The sequence below is a fragment of the Vulpes vulpes genome, chromosome 7 (assembly GCF_048418805.1).
Source record: "Vulpes vulpes isolate BD-2025 chromosome 7, VulVul3, whole genome shotgun sequence".
NCBI lineage: Eukaryota > Metazoa > Chordata > Mammalia > Carnivora > Canidae > Vulpes > Vulpes vulpes.
This window is the reverse complement of record NC_132786.1, coordinates 95822257-95846382: the sequence shown is the minus strand read 5'-3', so window position 1 is coordinate 95846382 and position 24126 is coordinate 95822257. Positions and strand designations below refer to the sequence as shown.

The following is a 24126-nucleotide window of genomic DNA, read 5'->3' as shown; positions in this document are numbered from 1 at the left end:
GATGGTTGAGTTTTTCTTCAAGAGAGGGAGGATGGCTAGAGAAGAGTTGTGTGTCTTAGTTTAAGGTAAAAAAGAAAATAATGAGAAAATAGACTTTTGAAATCATTCTACAGAAAAGTAGCTTTCAGAGCCTGCTCTATGTTAAGTTTTCTTTCTGTTCTGCTATGTTTTCTGAAAGTAAGATGCTGGCACTGTTACAGAAAATTAGATTTAAAAATTATTAGTTTGAAATACATTATAAATTTCTCAATCACTAAAATAGCAGCTATGTTAACAGACTGTGCAAAAGTGAGAATGCCTTTTTGAGAAAAAGTTCTAAAGTAAAACAATGTTTCTTATAAAGTTTTTAGTACCAAATTAAAATGAATGTCCTATCACTGAGATATTTGGCCACTTGAATGACTGTCTACTGGGAAAATAAATTGGATTTACATCCCTCCTCAGTAATTTACTAAGAGCAAGAATAATTAAGAGAAGCTCTTAAGACTGACAGACTTGAGTTCAAATCCTAGTTCATATTCTCAAATGAATGGCTTACTCTCTCCATGCCCTCACTAACCTTATTTGAGAAAAAAGGAGTTAATCACATGAATGTTTTAATGATTAAATAAGATAATGTGTATAAATGTATTAACTAAATGAGGCACCACAAAATAAACATCATAACTATTCTGTGCCTTTGGGCAAAGCATTTAAACTCTTTGAACATTAATATCTTCATTTATAAAATTAAGGTAATACAGCCTCACAGGACTGCTACAATCAAAACACAGATTATATTACAAAATCATTGTGGGAATTCTCAAGAGGGAGAAATCAAGGATGATTCCCATGTTTCTGGCTGGACTTCTAGTTTGTTATGGAGTCGTATATTGTAATCCTGACACAAGGCAGAAAGCACGTTTGAGGGAACAGATAATGATGAATTCCATTCTGGGCATGATGAATTTGGAGACTGAAACAGCTTTAGAGCAGCAAAGCTCAAATGAAAGTCACACACAAGGCACTGATCTTGTTAAAAATAAAATGATAAGAATTTCTGTCTTTACTATGTGCATACCTGTTATGGTAAAATGTCATTTTGCCAGCTACCATTACTAAGTCACTTTTTCATATATCTATGGTACTTAAAGTGGACATTTTAAAAATTACTACTCATTCTTCCTGAGTTGGGACAAATACATATATTCCTTTGTAAATGATCTTTGGTCTGGCAATTCTGTGTTATGATTGGTTAATTAGTCTGTGGGCTGAGTGGTACAAATAGCTTGCCATGAATCACATGCTTAAACAATAGTGATTATTGCATGTTTCTGAATTTTCATGGAATTTATTTGCTCTAAATGAGCTGATATCTGTCATCATAAATGGATACAGTCTTCCAAAACATTTTTTTCACCTTGGAAAGGTCAGAATTAAGTTTATTTTTTAAATTATGTATTCAAACTACTTTTATGTGAAGTCAGAATGTATTTCCTTTTAACTTGATCAAACCTTAATCCTGATCATGTGTAGGCCTGGGCTTGTCAGCTAATCTCACTTGAGCCACTCTGTTGACCAAAGGCTTTATGTGTGCATGTCCAGAAAGTCATGTGGTTGGCATTAAACAAAGTCAGCTGTATTTGGTGAAAATACATGATAGTCATATATTCAGGCCTAAAGTCCAACAGGCAGTGTAGATAGGCTTAAGGTATTGACTTGGAGCTAGACTTGAAGTTTTGCCACAGTAAGACTTTAATATGATGGTATGGGAAGCATCAAAAGGATAGTTGGAGGCTAAATATCAGGTTTAAATTGTGGCTCTAGCATAGACTAGCATCATGGACATGGACAGGTTGCTTAAAGCTCAGAACTTACACATTTTTTAAGCAGTTTTTGAATAAAAATAATACTTAACTCATGGAGTTGTGAGGATTAGATATGTTAACATATATAAAATGTGTGGTAAAATATGAGTGTAAGAGAAATAGTATCTGTTACTATTAATATTAGAATATGATTATAGATGTTGTCAGTGTACAAGCAATCGAAACCATAGATGTAATAGGGTATCCCAGGTCAACAGTAAAGAGTGCGAACAAAGCGTAGAACAGAGTCCCAAGGAAGACATTTAAGGGATGGCTAGAGGAGTGGAGGAGACCTGTTGAGATGTTACCATGCAGGTAGGCAAGTATGATATTGTGGAAACTAAGTTAAAAGGACATTTTGATTAAAAAGAATTGGTTAACATTACCAAATACTAAAACAAAAACCCCAAAGAACAAAAACAGATTGCAACATTTCACACCTCCAAGTACCATGAGAAGGTTGTAACCATGTAATTAGAACTTACTGTCCTATATTCAGGTTTTATTTGGTTAGTGGTGTGCTCCAGGTTGGTTTTTACAGGGGATTCTCAATTCTCAGTTTTCAAGATGAATATTTTCAACATTTGCTTTACAAGATAGGAAAGTGGAAACCTTGACAAGAGTTGTTGAAGTGTAATTGTTAAGGACAAGTCCAGTGGCAGTAAGCTGAGGTCTGAGCATTTGAAAATTTGAAGACAATAGTAATACCTATGAAGAGGCAGGCAGGAAGGTATGGGCCTGAGGGAGACTGGGAAGTTTAGATTTTTATTGTTCTGAGATGGGAAAATATCCTGATGTTAAAGAGAAGAAGGTGGCAATATGGGGGAGAGAAGAGATACTCAGTAGCATAAGGATCTCAAAGCAGTAGGATATGGAACATAGTTAAGCAGTGGGACTTCAAGGGACAGTATTAGAATTAGAAGGGACATTGTTAAGTGTAATGGAATACATGGAGAAAGGATGGTTCCTGCACAGGTATTTTGTAACTTGATATCAAGTTCAGGAAACTCTTGTCTGATGACTAGTACTTTCTCTTTGAAATAAAGACAAAATTTAAGAAGAATGGCATAAAAAGTCAATATCCAACTGGAAAGCATTGTACCACTCAGTACTTAGGAGTAAAATGTTATAGTAATAGAGTTAGTCCTGCTCCCATGTAATGGGGGTTACTTATTTAAGAAACTACCAGACCTTATAGTTTAGTTCTCTGATAGAACCCTATGGTGCCAGGGCATAGCAGGGAACACTCAGAGTGGCGATGTTGATTAAGCATCCCCAAGGAGGCCAAGTCTGCTTTATGAAAGGTGGCCGGATTACTTAAAATCATGAAAGCAATACCAGAAATAATGCTCTAGAGCTGCCCATTATGTCTTTTTCATTGAATTAAAATGCTAGGAAAAAAGTATTCAGAAATTATCTCTTCACCTATTTATTTGTAATACCAAAAAGTTCCCATCTTTGAATACTTTCCTATGGAAAATCAATTTTTCTTGATAACCATTTTTTTTTTTCATGAGCGACTCTTGGCCACAAAGTAGAAGAAAAACTTTACAGGCTTTATTTCTGAAATGAATTACAAAAGATGTATGATTGAAACAAAATGGAACTTTTATCTGAATGAGGTCAATTTGAAAGGAGAAACTAGATTTTGAGTAACTCTCTCTTGTATCCTTAAAGTTCTGTCTTCTGAGGCACTGAGGTCCCATTATAATTAATGGGATCCCATTAATAATTAAATATTTTACATGTAACAAAAGAAACTGGCAGTTTTCTTAGTCTTGTTTAATTATTCAGAAATTATACTCAAATTTCAAAAATGTTTAAGGTAACATACCATTTTTGGAAAACATCAACTTGTTGGGGTTTGCATCATATGGTTATTTTTAGTATCTTTGCATTCTTCTTTCTATAGGGCTTTGTACAGGAAATTTTATAATGTCCATTCTACATAAAGTTTGTTTACCTTTGTCAGCCAACCATTTATAAATGTAGATATAGAGCTTTTTTTAATATCCCATTTTACAAAATATCCAAAGGCTTTATGCTTTAGAAAATAAATTTCTCATTACAAATATTAATATCTGCCAGTTTTAAAAGTTCTGGTTTGAGAATTTATTTAAACTGGCTAAAAATATATATAGGGAATATACAAAGATTTGTAGTGTTCTAATTCCTGATACTATATCGGTTAGAGTAAAGGACTAAGCTCCTCTAACAAAGACATCCCAAATCAGTGTCTTAAATAAGACAGAAGTATATTTCTGTTTTGGGTAATGGTCCAGATAGATCATCTAGGTCTTTGAGCAGCTCTGGCATTTTTAGTGCATAACTTCCTAAGTCACTGCTTGCCACTGCTATAAATAAAAATGGAAGGAGAAGAACATAAGCCTTGAGCCAAAGATTTCCTCTTAAGCAAGTCAAATGGAAATTGCTCACATCATTTTTGCTTGCACTCCATTAGCAATGAGGGATAAACATGTGGCCACACGTGTACCAAAGGAACCTAGGAAATGTGGTCAGCCAGCAGCCATATCTCAACTACACTTTACTCTTACAGACAAGGAAGGTGAAAGTCTAGTGGACAGCTAACAATATATGACCTTGGTACAAATGAATGTAAAGGAGAAACACACTGTTTAAGAGCATTTTCCAACTTGTAGAAATTTTTGTAAAATAAGATTTGGGGTTGTCTCATTGATATTATTCCAGCTTACTCTGTGCTGTTGTAGATTGAATCATAATGCATTAAGTTCACGTAACATGTTTTATATAAAACCAACAAACCTTCTTAAGGAGAGAGCAACAGTGTATCAAGAGATAAAAAGCCATGTCATACTGAGATTTTTACTTATACCTGTTTTACCCATACCTGTTTTCCAGTTGCTTGAGGTGCTTTCCTCAATTAACTGTGCTTTTGTAAATATATTCATACATATGCATTTCCTCCATAGGGTGTTTGGTATTGGGTTTCCTCCTACCTAGAACTTAAGAGGTCAGAAGGGGAAATGTATCTGGGGAGAGTTACATATATATATATATATATTATATATATAATACATGAACTGGAGGGGTGGCAAAAAGGAAGTGTTTTAGGGAGGGCCTCAGAAAATCGATGAGCCCACAGGGTGTGTGAAGAATGAATTGAAGTGTCAACATTTACAAAAAGGAAAATCAGAAGGATATTACAGGAATAAAAAAATGTGTATCCAAGGACATAGGGTCTGGGGAATTTCAAATTAGGTAATAAGTTGAGTGAAGGGCCCTGAAATGAAGCAGAATATTTAAAAGGACCTTGGGTGCCATGCTGATATGTCAGCATGGGCTATTTGGTGATTCTAAAACCCCTGGCATATGTGAATGTACTTCTGGGATTTATGTCACTATAGAAATGTCCTTGCCAATGGTAGTCTGGAATATTTTCTCTTTTTTTCTTTTAAGCATAAAACATATCACCATGAAAAATAAACCAGCTGATTTATTAAGCTCAAAATATAAAAATTCAAATTTCAGGGAATAATAATATTTTTAAAATCTGGTTTTCATTATGTAACAATAAAATTCTCAGCCTACATTTTTTAAAAAGATTTTTATTTATTTATTCGAGAAACAGAGAGGCAGAGACACAGGCAGAGGGAGAAGCAGGCTCCATGCCAGAAGCCTGACATGGGACTCGATTCCAGGTCTCCAAGATCACGCCCTGGGTTGAAGGTGGCGCTGAACCACTGAGCCACCCAGGCTGCCCCAGCCTACATTTTAATATGCAAAACACTCTAAATCTTTTTTCTTAAATAGTATATAGCAATACAATTGCATCTATCCTTTTTCCATGAGAAACACTTTATTTTTACATATAAAACAAGCATAGCAAGACTATATGAGATAACTTCTGTTATACAGTCTCTGCTCATCTAGTGAAGTAAAATAAGTGTTATTTTTTATATTCAATCATACAAAAGAATCAAGTGTTGATCATATGACATGTTGAAAATATTTTTGAAATCCCATAAAACTTTCAAAGGAAGTTTGTGGATAATGAGTAGCCACTGAAGGTGTTCTAGCCAGAGAGTAATGTGATTACATTGCTTTATAGAAAAATTCCTTTCAAAGAAGTTTGGTGAATGAGTTGGAAATAAATAGAGGTAAAAAAGAGAAGTGAGAGGTGAGTGCAGGGAGGGTGGAAAGGAGCATGGAAGGTGGAATTAGGAGACACCACTAGGGGCAGAAGGGAGAAGTCTTAGAGGATTGGAGGGGGTGGCGGCGGTGGTGGTGACTGGGGCAGGGGCCTAATGGGGAAGGGCTGGCCTGGGATGGTGTGGGTTTCAAGCTTCCAGCCAGCCCAGGTGGAAGCAGTGTCGACTAGAGAAGGCTCTGGGAGGGAAAAGGGAACATCTAGAAGGGAAGCTCACACATGTGTTCTGTTTTAGAAATTTAATTAATATTATCTTATTAATATAATGACAATAATATTCATATGACTTGGTTTTATCCTAATGTTGACTTGTTGCAGAACATATTGTTTCCATGTGAGAACCTTTTCCCAACTCTTAGATGTCCTTCCAAGTACTTCCTTTAATTCTCGTTCCTTATCTTCTTCATGTCTGTGTCTCTAAATCAGAAAAACAAGAACATGCTTACGAATTTCACTTCTTGGCTCTGTTGGGGGAAAAAAAAACCACATTGTGCTCTGAAAGATTTCCCCATGCCTCAAAAAGCACTAAAATTATTTCTTTTCTTTCTCAGAAGCTTCCTGTTACTTGCTTTGAAGTCTTTGTGATCAAGAGAATTAATTTGAGTCTCTCAGGGCATTGGATTTGGAGTGAAAAACTTGTCTTTACTGTTAACTTGCTGTGTTGTGTTATACAGAAGACGTCACCCCCTTGGAGTTTTGTTCTGCCATTTGTAAAATTAAAAGTTTGGATTAGATGAGAGTTTCTTGACTCTGTTGGCTATTGGCCTCATTTCAGAGGATCTATGAGCTCCCTAAAATTATATGGAGAATTCTGTGTCTATTTATGTAAGCACTTTTCTACAAGACCCACAGCTTTCATCAGATTCTAAGGGTTCTGGTATCCCCCAGAAATAAAAATAACAACAATAACAACAGTATTGTGATCATTTGACATAACGACTGGATTTTTTGCCATTAAGCTTCCATCTTTTGATGGCAGCAAAAATATTCCACAAGACATATCATGGAATTTTCTTAGATATATACATATCATTTTATGAATTCATTCTTAAGTCATGCTGTACCTTTTAGTGCCTCTATGATCATCTAAGAAGCCACCAATAGTATTCCAGCATCTGGTCTCTGAGGGAGAGGATGCGGGGAGGAAAATCAAATGAAGGTACAGAGGTCACGCGAGGGAGGATTCTGTGTGGTCCAAACTTGTGCCACCTGATTCTTGAGACTAGGAGCATGTTTAGATTTTTCTTCACTTATGCAAGTCACAAGAAAGGATGTTAAACTCTTGGCATTGTCCTTTGGCAGAGTTGCCAATGTCTGTCCTAGACACAGAAAGTGGCTGCAAAGTACAAGTGTGGACAAAACTGGCCAAAAGCTTGTATAACTCTGAGCAGTGACAGTTACAGAGATAAAGTGAGTGAGATAAAATAAGACTGAGTGGTGACCCTAGAGCTATTTTTAAGTCTAAATCTTGGCCAGCGCTCTAATAAACACCAAACAGACTTCCTAAGTTCCAGATAGCATAATTATATAGTGATTACTTTTTACTTCTCAGTAACTCAGTAAGAATACAGAGTAATTTGTAATTTGTTTGCTTAATTTATAAACAGTGGTTTAATCTTTAAGAAATTTATACGGGATCTATATTGACATTAATCATATGTATTTATGATGGCCCCATCCCCTGACTTCTTATATCTCTCCCATATCCTGGAGACCATTGCTTTTCAAACTGAGGTTAAATGACCCATTTATGTTCATTTGTTTATTGTAATTTTCCTCAATTTATCATTGTGTCTTTACAGTACATACTTAGTAAGCAACTTGTCATGTAACTCACCACAGTAAACTCACCAGTGTTTGAGCTGGTCTATAGCCTGTTCAGTGAAGTGAATCCACTGATCCCTTGCTTGGAAATTGCAGGAATGTGATTTGCAGGAATTTTTGCAGCACTAAAATGAGAGGACAGTTGAAATGTGGAGAATTGGGATGCCTTGGTGGCTCAGCTGTTGGGTATCTGCCTCAGCTCAGGGCGTGATCCTGGGATTTGGGATCATGTCCCTCATCCAGCTCCTGGCAGGGAGTCTGCTTCTCCCTCTACCTATGTCTCTGCTTCTTCTCTTTCTCTCTCTCTGTGTCTCATGTATATATGTATGTATGTATGTATGTATGAATGAATGAATGAATAAATGAATGAATGAATGAATAAATAAGAAAAAAGAAAAAGAAATCTGGAGAATACATATAATGGTGATAGCTGGCCCATCGTTTGGTAAAAGACCTCAATGGGACAGTGCACCCAGAGCAGCCTTGCATTAGTATTCAAATGCAGTAACATTTTTCAAATTTGTAAGTAAGAATCATTGGTAAAATATTAATACAGAAAAGCATTAGTCAAAGAGAACTACATTAAAAAGACTTATGTTTTGCTATAAAGTCTTAACAGCAAATTCTCAAATGTAATCTCTAGTACTAAACTGGTTGACAAATCAAAGAAGAAATTAATTTATTGGTGATAATATATTTAATACTCAGGCACACAATTTTTACTCTTGTATGGTAAATGTTTACTCTTGTTACTATTAATTTTTAGACATTATATATATAATATATATACATATATGTATATGCATTCCTTTACATTCAACCTATAATTCCACATATAATTCACATGGGGAATCAAATCTGTTAAACTTAACCAGAGCTCAATAAATGTGTTTACGTTAGATTCCTGGAAATGAAAAACCTTGAGTTCTGTTTTTGTTTGGTTTTGGCACATGGCATTACAAGTAGGAGGAGGCAGGCCACTCCCCCTGCTCACATCAAGTCATAGTTTTTAATGTGAGATAGAGCAATTTTAAAGCAATCTAAAGACTTTCAAGATGTGACAAGGGATTCATTCAGGTTTAGTCCTAACATTTAGCATCCTCAATGTGGTGATTTGACACCAGGAGTACTTCAGCATCTTCCATCTGAATAGCCATCCTAGTAATCTTAATAATATCCTCCTTAATAAGAGTTAGGTGCTTGTTTTATTAGTTAAAGTAAGTTTTAAAAATTCGAAAGTAAAATGGAAGTTACTGATGATCCTCAAATTTAGGGGAAATAAAACTATTCAGTAAATCCTAGCTCCTTAAATATTCTGTTGAAATCATATATTACAGAGTTTTTGATCAACTTGTCATTAAAAAGTCATTTTGCTCGTTTACTTAAAATCTTTATTCAAGTATAAAAGGTTTTTAAGTAATTATGACTCAAAAACTCACTCTGACTATATTAAATAGCACCAGTTTTATTGTATGTAGAATGTCCCAATGAGGTGAAATGAGCTTCTATTAATATTTGATGTTTCTAATTAAAAGGTTAAATGGTTGTATAGCTGTATTTAGAGCCTAACTGTAATTTTTAATGGGTTAATTTGATGGTGCCCTTAGGAATTATCTCAGCTAATTGGGATACTACATACTGTCTTTTTTAAAATAAAAAAAATGTTATGCTTGACTGCTAAATTTTGAAGAAATGGAGAATACTACATCAAAGTTTTGATATTCTTAATACTGAACACACGACACAGGCTGTACATATGGCGACATCATGTTTATTATCATGGTTTCTATGACCTTAATGAGAAATCACTGGCACTGGTGTAGAAAGGATATATACATGTTTCCTGTGCATTCCCTGCAGAATGTTCTTCTGGATATGGCATTCCATAATACTGTCATGGACTTGGTCTGTCTTTCCATGCTGTGGAAAGAGAGAATGCAAATGTTTCAATTGTATCACCTGATAGCCTCTCTGGAAAGCATTTATTTTTTTATTTCATTTTAAAGATTGTATTTATTTATTTATTTATTTGAGAGAGAGAGAGCATGAGCAGAGAGAGGGAGAAACAGACTCCCTATGGTCAGGGAGCCCAATGCAGTACTCAGTCCCAGGACCCTGAGATCATGACCTGAGCCGAAGGCAGACACTTAACCAATGAGCCACACAAGTGCCCCTGGAAAGCATTTAGAGTAGAGATTTTTAGTGGCAAATAACAGAAACTTAAGCAAATTTTAATGATCTAATCGATTTATGAATCAGCAGTCAATCTAGCAATCTAGTAATTTAAAGGGAAATCTGAGGAACTGTACAAAATGGAAGGATTTTATGGGCAGAAATGAGGCAGGACAATTAGTAAAAGAAATTAAAGACTTGTTTTAAGCAAGGTCGCCCTCCCTGAGGAGAAGCAAAAGGGGTCTTATTGCGTGGATTACCTCATCATCCTTTGGAGAATGGAGAGGGCCCCATGACAGATAACCTCATTGTTGTTGATCAGAAAAATCCTGACTGACCCCTTAAGACCATGTTTCTGTGGGTGGTTGAGATTGCAAAGAGGTTAGGTATTAAGCCCTGGTTTGATGATTTGGCCTAGCCTAGGTGACTCCATTTGTGTGTGTGTGTGTGTGTGTGTGTGCGCGCGTGTGTGTGTGTATTTAACACTGGAATCAATCCCAGGTGAATCTGAGTCAACTCCCTTCCAAATCACTTATGACTTGGTTCATGGTAACGTGGTGAAACAAACCATATGTAGACCTAATATTTTTAAAAGCCCATGTTTGTTTTTCTAAAATCTGGTTTTGTTGCATGTATGTGAAATTATGATTTAGGTTTGTTATTGATTTGCCTTTGCTTACAGTAATGGTATCACAGTCATAATGACTTATAAAATGCTACTTATGGTAATAGAGGGGCTGCTTAGAATTAGTATTCTTCCTTTCTGAAGATAAAGTATAAAGGAAATAAAATGGAAAAATTTTCAGACTTGTAAAGAGTTAACTTTAAAATTAAATCTGAGGCTTTAGTGATCCTTAACAGTGTTCATTTTTCTGGATACAGATTGTTTCAAGTGTATAGGGTAAGTTGAGATGTTTCAGAAACTTCCCTGAGGGGGCTTTATTTTTGTTTACCACTTAAAATTGTTTTCTCTTGTGCATAAAGTGAAACATTTTGGATGTACTTATTGCTTATCCACTTGTATCACTGTAGCATATCAACTAGCTTTTTTTTGTATTTGGCAGGCTTGTTTATTTAAGAAAGCCTTGAAGAACATTTTTGAAATATTGGTTGGCAAGAAAATTAAAAACAATAACAACAAAAAACTTGTTCCTACTCAACAGATTTGCATCACTGCCCTCTCCTGAGGCGACAGTGTTGTTACTTATAGAAAGGTTAGAAATGAGAGCTGACAGTCATTTTTACAGATCAAATCCTGCTTCACTTGGCAGCCACATTTTCTTGGGCACAGTCTACTTAATCTGGGCCACACATCTATTGTCATCTAATTTAACTTTTTTTTTTAATTCAAAAAATGTATTCTAAGAAGGGCCACCACTTAATATCATATACATGCAAAATTTTTGTGCTGTTTTTCTATTAATACCATAAAATATTACAAAAGACACCATTGTAGTCTTTACAGGAAAACTTAGAGATTTGCATAAACATATATATCTCACAGTTTATTTTGAATTCTGTTTGTAACTATTTTGTGCTGCCTTTGTTCCTTCCCTTGTGATGTAAAGTGTGATGGGATTAAATTATTGTTAGTAAAACTGACCCTTGAACAACATGGGTTTGAACTTTGTGGATCCACTTATATGCAGATTTTTTCCCATGGATACAGTACTGTAAATGTATTTCCTCTCACGACTTTCTTAATATATAATACAGATGATATACAAAATATGTTTTAAATTGTTTACATTGTAGGTAAGGCTTCTGGTCAATAGTAGGCCATTAGTAAAGTTTTTGGGGAATCAAAAGTTATATGCAGATTAGCAATGAAGTGGGGATTTGGTGCCCCTAACTCCCACATTATTAAAAGATCACCCATATAAGGATTGCTGCATATGTCTGTCATTGCTTACACATCAATAGGAAGAACAGATTATAATGGTTGTCCCTTGGAGGAGAACTTGGTGTTTTATAACTTCTTTAGGATGCAGAAAATGATTGAAATGAGTATTATCTATCTGCAGAATAATAATTACTATATATTTACCCATAGTACCCTAGTTTTAATTTATAATAACACTCTTTTCTGTTGACCAAGAATTCATAAATAATTCACTGTTGATGAAGAGAAAAGAATTAGATTTAATGAAAATGAGAATTACAGTTTCAGAGTAGAAAACACATCCTTCCCAAGTTTTTGTGGAGATTATACTTTTAAGAGACAAAAGCATGTATGTCCAACTATGCTGAAAGTGTTGTGTATGTGTAAAAATAACTTCAAAGGTGTTACATAAGAAATTGTATTGAGGGAAATACAATGTGTATATAAATAGGTGCTGTAACTGGCAAGTAGAATAGACTGTATTAAGGACTATAAGAGACTGATCATTTTTGCGTGAGGGAATTGAGAAAAGCTTTGTGGAATGGATAGCACATCAAATGCACGAACATCAAAAAATCTGAAAGACCACAGTTACATGAATGAGGGCAGAAACCAAATTGTCATTGTGTTAATTGAAGAGTATGACAAGCCTAGTGCATAACTGGCAGTAAATAAATATTTGTAAAATGTGGCCACATGTTGGATTTTTAACTAAAGTGAAACTTAAATAATAAGAACAATAGGAGCTCTTGTTAGGCAAGACAAAGATGGTAGAAAGCTGGAGATACTTGGATTCTGTCTTCATTTATTCTTTGAACAATGCTTTGTGCTGGGATTGGAGGAAAGCACTAAAGGAGGCAGACACGTTCCAACCATCAAAGAGCTCAGAGTACAACTGGACTTAGGGGCATGGGAAAGTAATATTTTTTCAGAAGGGAAGTTCTATTGTTTAATTCTTGAACGCAGATACTTAAGGCACTACAGCATAAATGGCATCAGCTGTATGAGTGAAGGCCATGTTTGGTAGAGACAGCACAGACGATCACAGGCTTGTGTGGCTCTCTAGTTGAAGAATTGTGGTAACCACACATACTTACATCAGGCTACTGATAGGAGGTTTGATTTAAAGGGTGAATTCTTGGGTGTTTGTAAGGGGATAGATGAGCAGCATGTGGCATGCATCAGGTGAATGCTTTTCCAGAAGCCAGGAGGTTGCCTCTTTATGGGAGAGGGTGAGGCGGCACTTGTGACATCATGCCAGTTTTACAGTTTTAAATGTGTTGAGTATAAAGTTAATTGGGGTCTACTAAAATTTCTAAAATGGTAAGTTATACATAAGATACTAGATTGTTTAAGGCTTTGTCCTCAATTTTCAGTACAAATTGTGTATTTTACTTGTTACTTGAAGCCTTTACTAAACATTCTTTATATAGTCTTTGATGATAAACATAGGTACCAATTGACAGCATATAAAATATACACTTGTAGCCAACTTGGTAATAAGAATAGTGCCCCCCGCCACCCCCGGCAAAAAAAATGTCCGGGCTGTAACTCCTGGAACCTGTGGATATGTTACCTGACATAGCAAAAGAGAATTAAGGTTGCAGATGCAAATAAGTTTGCTAGGAAAATGACCTTAAAATAGGGAGATTATCCTGGATAATCTGATAGACCCAGTGCATTCACAACACTGCTTAAAAGTGGAAGAGGGAAACAGAAGGATCAGAGATATGAAGTGAGAAAGATGTAACCAGCTATTGCTGGCTTTGAAGCCAAAGAACGTGTGTAACTTCTAGAAGCTGTGAAAGGCAGAAAAATTAATTCTCCCCTAGAGCCGTTAGCTCAATGAGACCTATATCAGTTCCGACCAATAGAACTCAAAAATAATAAATTTGTATTGTTAAGCCCCTGAGTTTTTGGCAACAATTTATTATTTATTATTTATTATGGCAACAAATAGAAAATCAATACATCAACATTTAATAGTGGTAAAGAACACTCACAGGTTATTGTTAGAAAGTACTAGAAACAAAATATTGTATATTAATGACAAGGCATTGGAGAATAAAATGTCACAACTATCAGAGTTTAATACCATAGTTTAAAATTATGATTTGTTGTTTACAGTAAGTGTGAGTGTAACTTTAATAAAAGCCTGAAAGTACTATAGGTTTTTTTTTTTTTTTTAAATCCTTGCAGGTGAAGCAACAATAAGTTGAATCAAACCATAATGAAATTTAGGGGCATAATTAAGGGATTTTTAAAGAGAATATACTAATTCTTGAGTAAAATAACAGAATTATAAATATACTGGTACCCAGATTGTTTGGCTATTAGCAGTATAATAAAGTACCCCAAGTCTGAGGACTCATGTTTTTTATGTCATGATCTTGATGAGAAGATTTCCTCAGTACTTCATATTTTCTTAAAGTTCCCAAAATTCATAATGAAATGTGTGTACATGTCTTGGGGGAGGAGTCTGCTTTAACAAAATAAGGATCATTTTCTCTGGGTTGAAAATTACACCATAATGAGATTTCCCAGGACAGGTTTTGGTACTGAAGCCAGGTCTCTCACAGATGAGATTGAATACATGACTATATATGTTTCTACAATTTAAAGTGAGTCATGTGCAAAATGCATTTTGACTCTTACAGGAAATGTGCAGTAATAATTTCTCAAGGATTTTAAAGAGCCTCTTATGAAGGTTGTCAATGAAGAGCTTGCAGTTGATTGTTCCTCTCAGAAATGTTACTTATCTTTGAAAAGTTTTTTTACCTTTGTCTTCCAGCCACCAGTCTCTCCCACGAGATCTTTGGATGTAGATGTTACAGAAAGTTCCAGGGATGTCAAATACCAAATACTTTACTCGGCACTTTTATAACATGGAGTGCCTCCAAATTTTGGCATAACTTATGAAGTTAAGTTTCCAAAAGCTTAAAATTTTCAAAGTTAGTAAGCTACATTGTGGCTATAATATATAGTAGAATAGAATGTCATATTTGGAAGAGACATTAATTTCTCCCACTTCAGGTTGATACTCTCCTTGAGATAAGAAATTTTGTCTCAGTTAATAAAATAATATTGGTAGATTGAGATTCAGGCCATAAATCTCACTACTTGCTACTTGCATTATCTCTTTTCCCTTATCTCTAATTGGACTTTTAACTGTCCTTCCTTCTTCCTGGTTGTGAGGCTGAAGTGACATAATATATTAGAAATTCATGTGAAATAACCTAAGGCATGGATTCCTAATGTTCCCTCCACCCTGCACAAAAAAGTTAGTAACTGTCTGATGAAATTTATTCACAAAATTATGTCACTATATTATACTCATGGAGATTCACGATTTATCTTGACCTATAAAACCTTCTGAGTAGTCAGGTAGCAAAGAAGCCAATTTAACCCAACATTTCCCACACTTAAAAGACCATGATGCTCTTTTGTTACAGAACATACAGTGCTTACCATGTGACATTGTTTAGAGAATGCCTTCATACAGAATTTACACATGAGAAAACTGAGGCCTCAGAAGATTATGGCTTGGACATGGGGAGGAAGGCCTTTATACTCAATAGAATTTCCTTTATTTTCTTTACTTTCTGCAAGTAGAGAACCACAGGGTTTAGTAAGGTTTTTATGGCATTAGGGATTTTAGAAATAATTATTAGTATCTTTAATTGCATAACTTTTTTTCCTTTTTTTTTTTTTTTTTTTTAAGAAAGGGAGAGAGAAGGGTGGGGAGAGCAAAGGGAAAGAGAGAGAATCAAGGGGGCTCCCTGCTGAGTGTAGAGCACAGCACACAGGGCTTGGGGCTCAGTCTTACAATCTTGAGATCATGACCTGAGCTGAAATCAAGAGCTGGACATTTAACTGACTTAACAACCCAGGTGCCCCTAATTTACATAACTGCTTAAAATTTACTTGTTATTATTAATATCATCATCATTCTATCCCATTTGATCCTAACTTGCCTGTTTTCAAAGTGTCTGTGGTGACTCTAGTAAAAATTCTATATGGTATTTGTGACTGAATACTAATAATTTTACAGAACCCTGTTTGAGTCTAAAATCATAGTTTTGTGGAAAACTTAGATGAAGTTCAAAAGCTCTACTCATTTCACACAATTATATATATAGTGTGTTAATTCTGTGACAACTTTTTTTTCTGTGACACCTTTTGAATAAATTATATGTAAAATTTACTATGTGCGATTATAAATCAGCCACATGAAACAGCTTCCCCTTGATGACAAATATTACCATAATTATGTTTCCCAAGGACCATCAATTCTATTGAAACAACAGAAGCCAGCCAAGGCTGAAGGCCTGATGTGTGCTACAGTGTGTTACCTTCATGCCTTATTTTTTTAATTGCCATGGCCTGTTCCTGAGGTAGTATTTATTTTAGTTTTGTAGGTAAGGAATCTAAACTACTCTATTCTCCTGACCCCTCTATTCCTTAGGAGAGCCATTTCTGGTCTAGTTACCTACAGGCCTCTAAGAATCACTCCTAATTATTCTTTCGTGCCCTATAATCATGCCCTAAGTGCTCTGGATTCTAATTCTTTCTTTGTGGTATTTCCCATGCCCTTTTTTAACTCCTCCTGTGACCATGGTTATTCAGACATTGCTTACCTCTGGAGAGTTGCTGGGGTGGTTTTATAGGTGGTCCCTCCAGTAATGTCTTTTCGAACACTGTCCTACATCCCATAGCTAAAATATCTGACCACATCTGTAGATTCCATTGCTCATGCCCTTGTTACTGCATTCTGCTGCTATTAGGAGACAATGATGATAGGTATGTTAGTGTTTTGCACAAGACTGTGAAAACCATACTAGTCAGCCATTCCCCTATCAGAAATAGACTTTATTACTATGACTTCAACCAGAATTAAATGTTCCTCATTCAACAATTTCTCTTAGACGCAAGTGGCAGTTGCACATCCATTAACCTTATTTGTACTTTTCTCTCCAGTTAGGAATTTGTATCCCTGGACACTTAACATCCTATTTAACCCCTAGCTTAGATGGATCCCATGCATATCCATAGGTTCCTGTGCTACACTTTTCTGGCCTTAGATTTTTACTGACTTGTGTCTCAAAGTTGTTGCATAAGAGAAGTTTTTAATTCTCTAGGTGTCTTACGATAAAATCTTTCCTGAATAATGAAAAGTTGTATCTCTAAATACCCAGAAGTATATATTTCAAGTCATTTTCATCTTCAAGTACTTCACGCCCAGAGAGGGAGCTTATATATAGGTGAGGTTTTCTTGCTTGTGTAGTTTTATTTCTGAGATTGAGATAGTGGTCATGTTTCTCATGGTCATGATGGGGCCTTTTATCCTGCTTGCCGTATGGCAGGGGCTCTTCTCAGTGCTTTGTATTCATTGACTCAGCCAATTACAAGTTAAAGAATATCTTAGATTTTTTTCCAACCTCATTTTTTAACCATGAGCTTCACATAGAATATAAAACTGCCAAGCCTACCCAGATACAAATATTTACTATAACTTTTTTCTTGATCTATTTAAGCATTTGTTATTCATTTTTAAATCATCTTGGTGAAAGCTTACTAAAATTCTTATTTGAGGAAGAAGAAACTAAATTATAGGTGAACTAGGATTGAGATTGATTGCTCTGGTGATTTTATAATGCATTAATGTGCTAAAATCTAGAAGTACTTAAAACCTCATTAGAATTTAACACAGGATAGAATTTTGAATTATACATTATTCTCAAGAGATTTATTACAGACCTATACTTGCAATGTAGATGGTGCATTTTGAGTAGATGAGGAATGTAGCCCGAGAATTTAAAATATTAGTGTATACATATAAATGTGGAAAATTCTTAACAAAGACTACTTTTTTTTAAAGAAATCGGGAATATTTTGAAAAAATTGTTTTTCCATGACTGGTTCAAAATCAGTAGTTTAATTAGCACTTATATTTGAATTACTAGCTCAATGTGTAATCTTTTACTGTATAATCTATTTAATACAATAGAGAACTTTGTTGTTGAAATCAGAAACCTTTTCATATTAATTATGGTCCTTTGTTTAAATTAAGATGAATACATGCATATTTTGTATTCAGTGGAAGATCTAGGGTTGTCTAAAATTACTCATACACATACTTCGCTGTGGCTTTTCTCATCAAGCAATTTGAAATGTAGTTAAATAAATAATCTTCCTAGCACTCTGATAATGACTAGCCTGGGAAGGAGAAGAATTATAGTGAATGGTAGGATATATGATGCCTTTTTGGTGTGCCCTGTAAAATGAGATATTTTAATATTCATATTTACATAGTTCACTTAAATCTCTTATGTTTAATACTTTAGATTTGTTGGTCTTTGTAAGAAAGTAAATCAAAAGTTCTGTACAGCTTTTAGCTCCTTCTAGGGTCTCTTCTTAACTCATTTACATAAATAGAGAAGAAAAACACAGAAAACTGGATTCTTGGTATTTTGCATGAATCCAGACATCAAGTGTTGATAAAATATTTAAGAAATCGTGTAAGTGGGGTAGCCCAGGTGGCTCAGTGGTTGAGCGCCTGCCTTTGGCCCAGGGCGTGATCCTGGAGTCCTGGGATCAAGTCCCACATCGGGCTCCCTGCATGGAGCCTGCTTCTCCCTCTGCCTGTGTCTCTGCCTTTCTCTCTCTCTCTCTCTCTCTTTGTCTCTGTCTCTGTCTCTCATGAATAAATAAATAAAATCTTAAAAAAAAAAAAGAAATTGTATAAGTAAAGCCTAGGTGTCAAAGTATTTTTAATAAAGTATCATAAAATAATTTTTCTTATAAAAGGTGAAAGAAGACACAGGGGCTTTGTGGGTCCTCATCTCTACCACTGTAGCACAAAAGCAGCCACAGACAAACTGTAAATGAATGGTTGGCCCTGTTCCAATGGCACATTTCAAAGAGAATAAGTAACCTTGATTTGTGATGAGAACCATAGTTTGCCAACCGCTGGTATAAGATCACAACTGACATGGAAGGAGGAAGGTGCTGGACAATTCGGAAGGATCAGCCAGGCAAAGATTCTTAACCTCAGATCCATTGACCAGTTTTAAGGATTAAGATGCAGCATGTTGTGCACTGGTTTCTTTTTCCTGTGAAATGTGTCACGCCTATCTTCACTGCCTGAGGCATATACTGCCAGAGGCTTTCTGCGCCCCCCCTCCCAATGTTAAAGACTTACCTGTTGTTAAAAATGGCAGAAGTTGGGGGATCCCTGGGTGGCGCAGCGGTTTAGCGCCTGCCTTTGCCCCAGGGCACGATCCTGGAGACCCAGGATCGAATCCCACGTCAGGCTCCCGGTGCATGGAGCCTGCTTCTCCCTCTGCCTGTGTCTCTGCCTCTCTCTCTCTGTGTGACTATCATAAATAATTAAAAAAAATGGCAGAAGTTTTTAAATAAATGTGTCCTGAATCATTGAAACAGATACATAGGAGATATTGAGAAATATTCAGACCTCACCAAAATTTTCCATGAATTAGAAAGGCTGTTCCTATGAGATTGAGATAAAAAGGATTATCAAAGTCCAGGGTTTTGAAACTGTTCTAGAGAAAAATCTGACCGATTGCTCATAGGCCTTCTTTAGATGGTGAAGGGGTCAGAAAAGAAAGCGTTACTGCTGCTCCTGATTCTTCATCTGAGGCAGTTCAGCTTTATAGTCTATTTCTTTAAGTCTCTGCCTATTAATTTATATATGTAAAAGAAATAATACTTTTTAAAAACCATTGTATAATAGTAAGTCAATGAATACTACACAGTACTTATATTTTTTGCCCTTGCCTGTACAGTATTTCTTTGAATATACTTTATTATAAGCAATAATTCTGCTTGACTTTTTATTAACAAGGAATTCAATAATGGCAAAATAATATTAATCTTAAATTTAATTATGTCTATGGGAAGTACGGTTGACTGACCTGTGTGTCTGTTAACTATGGCACTTCTTTGTATTTTGTTGCAGGTTTTCTGCTCTGGAAAAACAATGCAACTATTGATGGTTAGTCTTGGAATTGCAATGTAGAAAGTTCTGCCAAGTATCTAAATTGTGATTATTTAAGTAATATTATTAACTCTTAAGCCATATAACAGATTTCAGTCTGGGTGACACAAGAGATGTATTTTACATTCTTTCCTTTATTGATCAAGTTTTTTTTTTTTTTTAAGTGCCTACTATATGCCAAGCACCAGCAGTCTGAAGGCGGGTATAGTTTTGTTGCAAGAGAAAGAAAAAAGCGTTTGATTGCTGTATCACATTGCTATTTTCAATTATTTTAGTATCAATACTATTTACTTGGAAAACTCATGATACAGAGTCATTTAACTTTTAAGAGTTATTTTTTTTAAATGTTATATTTGCTGAGGACTTTCTCAAATCACCCATTTAAACCTTAGACAAATTCTGTTATCTGTAGGGTAGGTTCAGGGGTGGAAATGTCAGGTTTTGTTGTCCCTATTTTGCAGATGAAAAAGAAAATGAGAATGGATAACTTTAATGAGATACCGAAGGTCACACTCTTCTACTAGACTGGCTGTTTCCTCCTCCTTTCATTCTTGACTATACTCCACTCTTCCTCTTCCTCAATTACTAGCCTTGTGGCTTTCTCATAGAAAGTGATCTACTCAGAGAAAGAGAGTGAATAGGTCCTTTAAAATGTTCAGTAAATATTTTAACTAATGATTCTTTCTACCATTCATCGAAGGATAACATAGTTTTAAAGAAGAATATGTATTTTTAAATGTTTTCACCATACGTAGACAATTTTATATAACTAGGAAGTATATTAGTGTCACCAAGTTCCTTTTTTCCCTTGTGTTTACATTTTGATGCTCCTGTAGGATTGCAGTTATAATAAGCTCATACACCTCATTGATGCAAGGTAAAACATGAAACACAGGTTAATACAGGTATATACAGACTTAGGGCATAATTTGGATACCCTGTGATGATCTCTTAAAAGCTCCTGAATGATTCTAAAACATACTTGGTTAATAGTTTTTGCAGGTACTTCAAATTTATTTTTTCTGTTTCTCATACTATATAGTTTATTTTCCCTTTACCTCAAGATTCAGTGCCTTTGCCCATTCTACACTTGCATAGCCAAATCCTTTTCTTGAGAAATTATAGATATTTAAGCTATGAAAGATTTGTTCTATTTGAAAGATTATTGTAGGTGGTAGGTAAACAGAAGACATTCTCTAGGAATTATGATCTTGTTTTCACATAAATATGTTCAGTTAGAGAAATATGTCAGATATATACGAATAGTTGACATAGTTTATGTTCTATTAACCTTGCTTATTTTTACAGCATGTTGATTTTATTGTCTTAATATTTACATTATCTATTCTTGGTCATTTCAAAAGTGAATAAAGCTTATGCTATAAAATACTTTTCCTACATGGTATTTTCCTGAAGTTTTAATAAAGCATTACTAGTTTAATCAGCACTCAGTGCTCATATTTTGCACAAATTGCAAGCATGCGCTATACAATTCATCATGGGTTTGTATACTGCAAACACTATGGTCATGAAAAAACAAAGGTCAGAGCTATCTCTAAATCTGACGCAGAATTATTAAGTTTATTCTCATTATTTTTGAGTACAAAATGCTTATAAAAAAAATAGAACCACCAAAGCAGTGGATATTCTAATGAGAAACTGAAGTACAGTGTCAGGGGAAGTTGAAGGGAAAAATAAAATTCTTTTTGGAATAAAATGACTGAAAATTAAATTTAAGTAATACATAGTGTTTGATTTTTCCCCCCATATCAGACAGGTAAAGTGCCAAGGTCATAACAAGGTTTGAGGGAGACACATATCACACAATGGTATGAACAACCAATCATTATGCTTATGAACTACGTGAAGATCTGGTCTTCTTAATCATATGTAATAAAGGAAGATTTTGTGTACCTGTCTCTAAACTTCAGTCCTCCTTTGGGAGTTTAATTCTGAATACCATACATCTTCAGTATTCTTTTCATTAAAAAATATAAACTTAAAGCATGAACCCATACTGTTTATAAAACAATTTTTAAAATACAGAAGTATAATAAAGAGCAAAAGTCCCTTTCTGTCCACCTATCCCCCTCCCTTTCCATGCTTAATTACATCAAAAAGGTTAAAGTGTAGATCACTAGAGTTGAATATCTCAGTTCTCCTTTCTGAAATAGTATCTTAATCTTGTTTTCTGTTATATAATGCTTCTGTAGTCTTGTTTTCTGTAATATGCTTCAAGAAATTCTATTACAGAATTTAAATGACACAAATTATAGATCTCCGAGGTCTTAGATATAAGGACTACTTTCAGAGATCTTAAACTAGAGAGAAATCTTAAAATGTATGCATACATATATTAAGATATAGGTATTGTGTAGATATATCACATATGATATGTGTGTGTGTGTGTGTGTGTAGCAGACATATGGAACAGCAGCACTTCACAGAGAAGATTTCATGGAAGAAAGTAGGTGCCCATTGTTTATTGAGTGGAATAAAAGGAGGGTAGTGGAAAGATATATGTGATATGTCAGAAATATACGTGTGTGTATGTGTATATATGTGTGTATATGTTTATATATAAACATATAATTAATACTATATATTTTTGGCTCTATACACATAACTTTATATGCAATTAATAAAATATGTTTTATATAAATATATAATATATAATATCTAAGTTACTTATGTATGTTATTTTATATTTATAATATGTCATTTAAAATATATGCCATATATATTTATTATTTATATGTTATATATTATATATTATATATTATATATAGGTGTATACACACACACACACGCACACACAATTTTCCCACTATCCTCCTCTCATTCTACACCAATAAACAATGGATAACTACTTTCTTCCACGAAGTCTTCTCCCTGTAGTGATGATATTTCATGCATTGAATGCAGTGGAGACACCATGTAAATAAAAATATCTGTCTCCAATACTATGAGTTCCTTAAGAATAAAGACTATGTTTTCTCTCTCTCTCTCTCTCTGTCTCTCATGAATAAATAAATAAAATCTTAAAAAGAAAAAGAATAAAGACCATTTGTTGCTTAGTAACTGTTAGCATTACATTATGACTGTGTTTTGAGTTCTACATACTTGAAGTCAGTGTAGTTGGTAACTGGGTCCTTCTTGAACTTCAGAAAGGGTGGAGCATGGAATCATAGAAAAAAATTATTTTTGAAATTCAGATGGAACTGGATTTAATCCACAGGATACTTATTTGCTCTGTAAACTTGGATGAGATACTTAATTTTTTTTAAAAGTTTTTTTCCTCATCTGTAGAGATAAAAGAAAATTCATATCATATGGTTATTAAGTGTATTAAATGAGTTAATTTAAAGCATTTGGTAAAGGCGTGTAAGAAACCTTAGTTCAGATCTATATTTAAATATCTTGAAATGATTCCTGTGCTTTAATATCAATTACCAATTTATAGTAAAATATTTAAAACAAATTTTATATGTATGTGGTCAGGTAAATTAAGAATTTAATTTACCATTTACTCCACTGTTCCATATTAATTAGCCTCAAGTATCACACAGTTGCATTTTTTATCTAAGAAGGTAAAATTGAAAAGTCATTTAGAAGTAGGCCCAAAAGTGTGAATATTTGGGACACAAAAAAGGAGCCAATTGAAAATAAAGCAATGTGCTTCTCAACTTTTGTCACTGGCAGGAAGATAGGAATACTTCCATCTGCCAAGGACAGGGAAGGGAATAACAGTACATAAATACATTATAAAGGGCACTGTAAGAGTTTTCATGCTTCAGAGATAAACAGATAATCATTACCATATACAAGTTAAAAATAGTATGGAAATAGTTTTTCATGGAAGATTAACAACTGAAGCCAAAATGTTTGTGGTTGCTCATATGGAAGTTGCTTTGTTAGATGAATGTACTGACTGGGCAAGAAGTAGTCAGTAATTTGTGTGAGCTGTTACCCTTAGAGTTCAAAATCCTGCACAGAGTGGCTCTGATTTCAGATAAAGTTGCATATGTTGGTAGAATTATTTGCCTTTTGGCTCTTGAATCATTTATGAATAGGAGTTTTTTTTTTTTTTTTTTTAGTAGAAAAGAATAGCCTTCCCTCTAGCCTTGTTTATTATCAGAGCGTTTAACTTTCATATGTGCTTGCTTAAGTGTTCATAACAAGCTTGTAGATCCCA

The 24126-nt window shown here is 34.7% G+C and overlaps 1 protein-coding gene and 1 non-coding gene across 2 annotated transcripts in view; one reads left to right on the top strand and one right to left on the bottom strand.

Annotated features, from left to right (window-relative positions):
* The window catches only part of CRPPA (CDP-L-ribitol pyrophosphorylase A), a 294464-nt gene that overhangs the window by 239916 nt on the left and 30422 nt on the right, over positions 1 to 24126 (top strand). The window lies entirely within an intron of this gene.
* Positions 21699 to 21802, bottom strand: LOC112915921 (small nucleolar RNA U13). The gene has a single exon (XR_003234207.1). It is a non-coding gene; the product is annotated as a small nucleolar RNA U13 (small nucleolar RNA).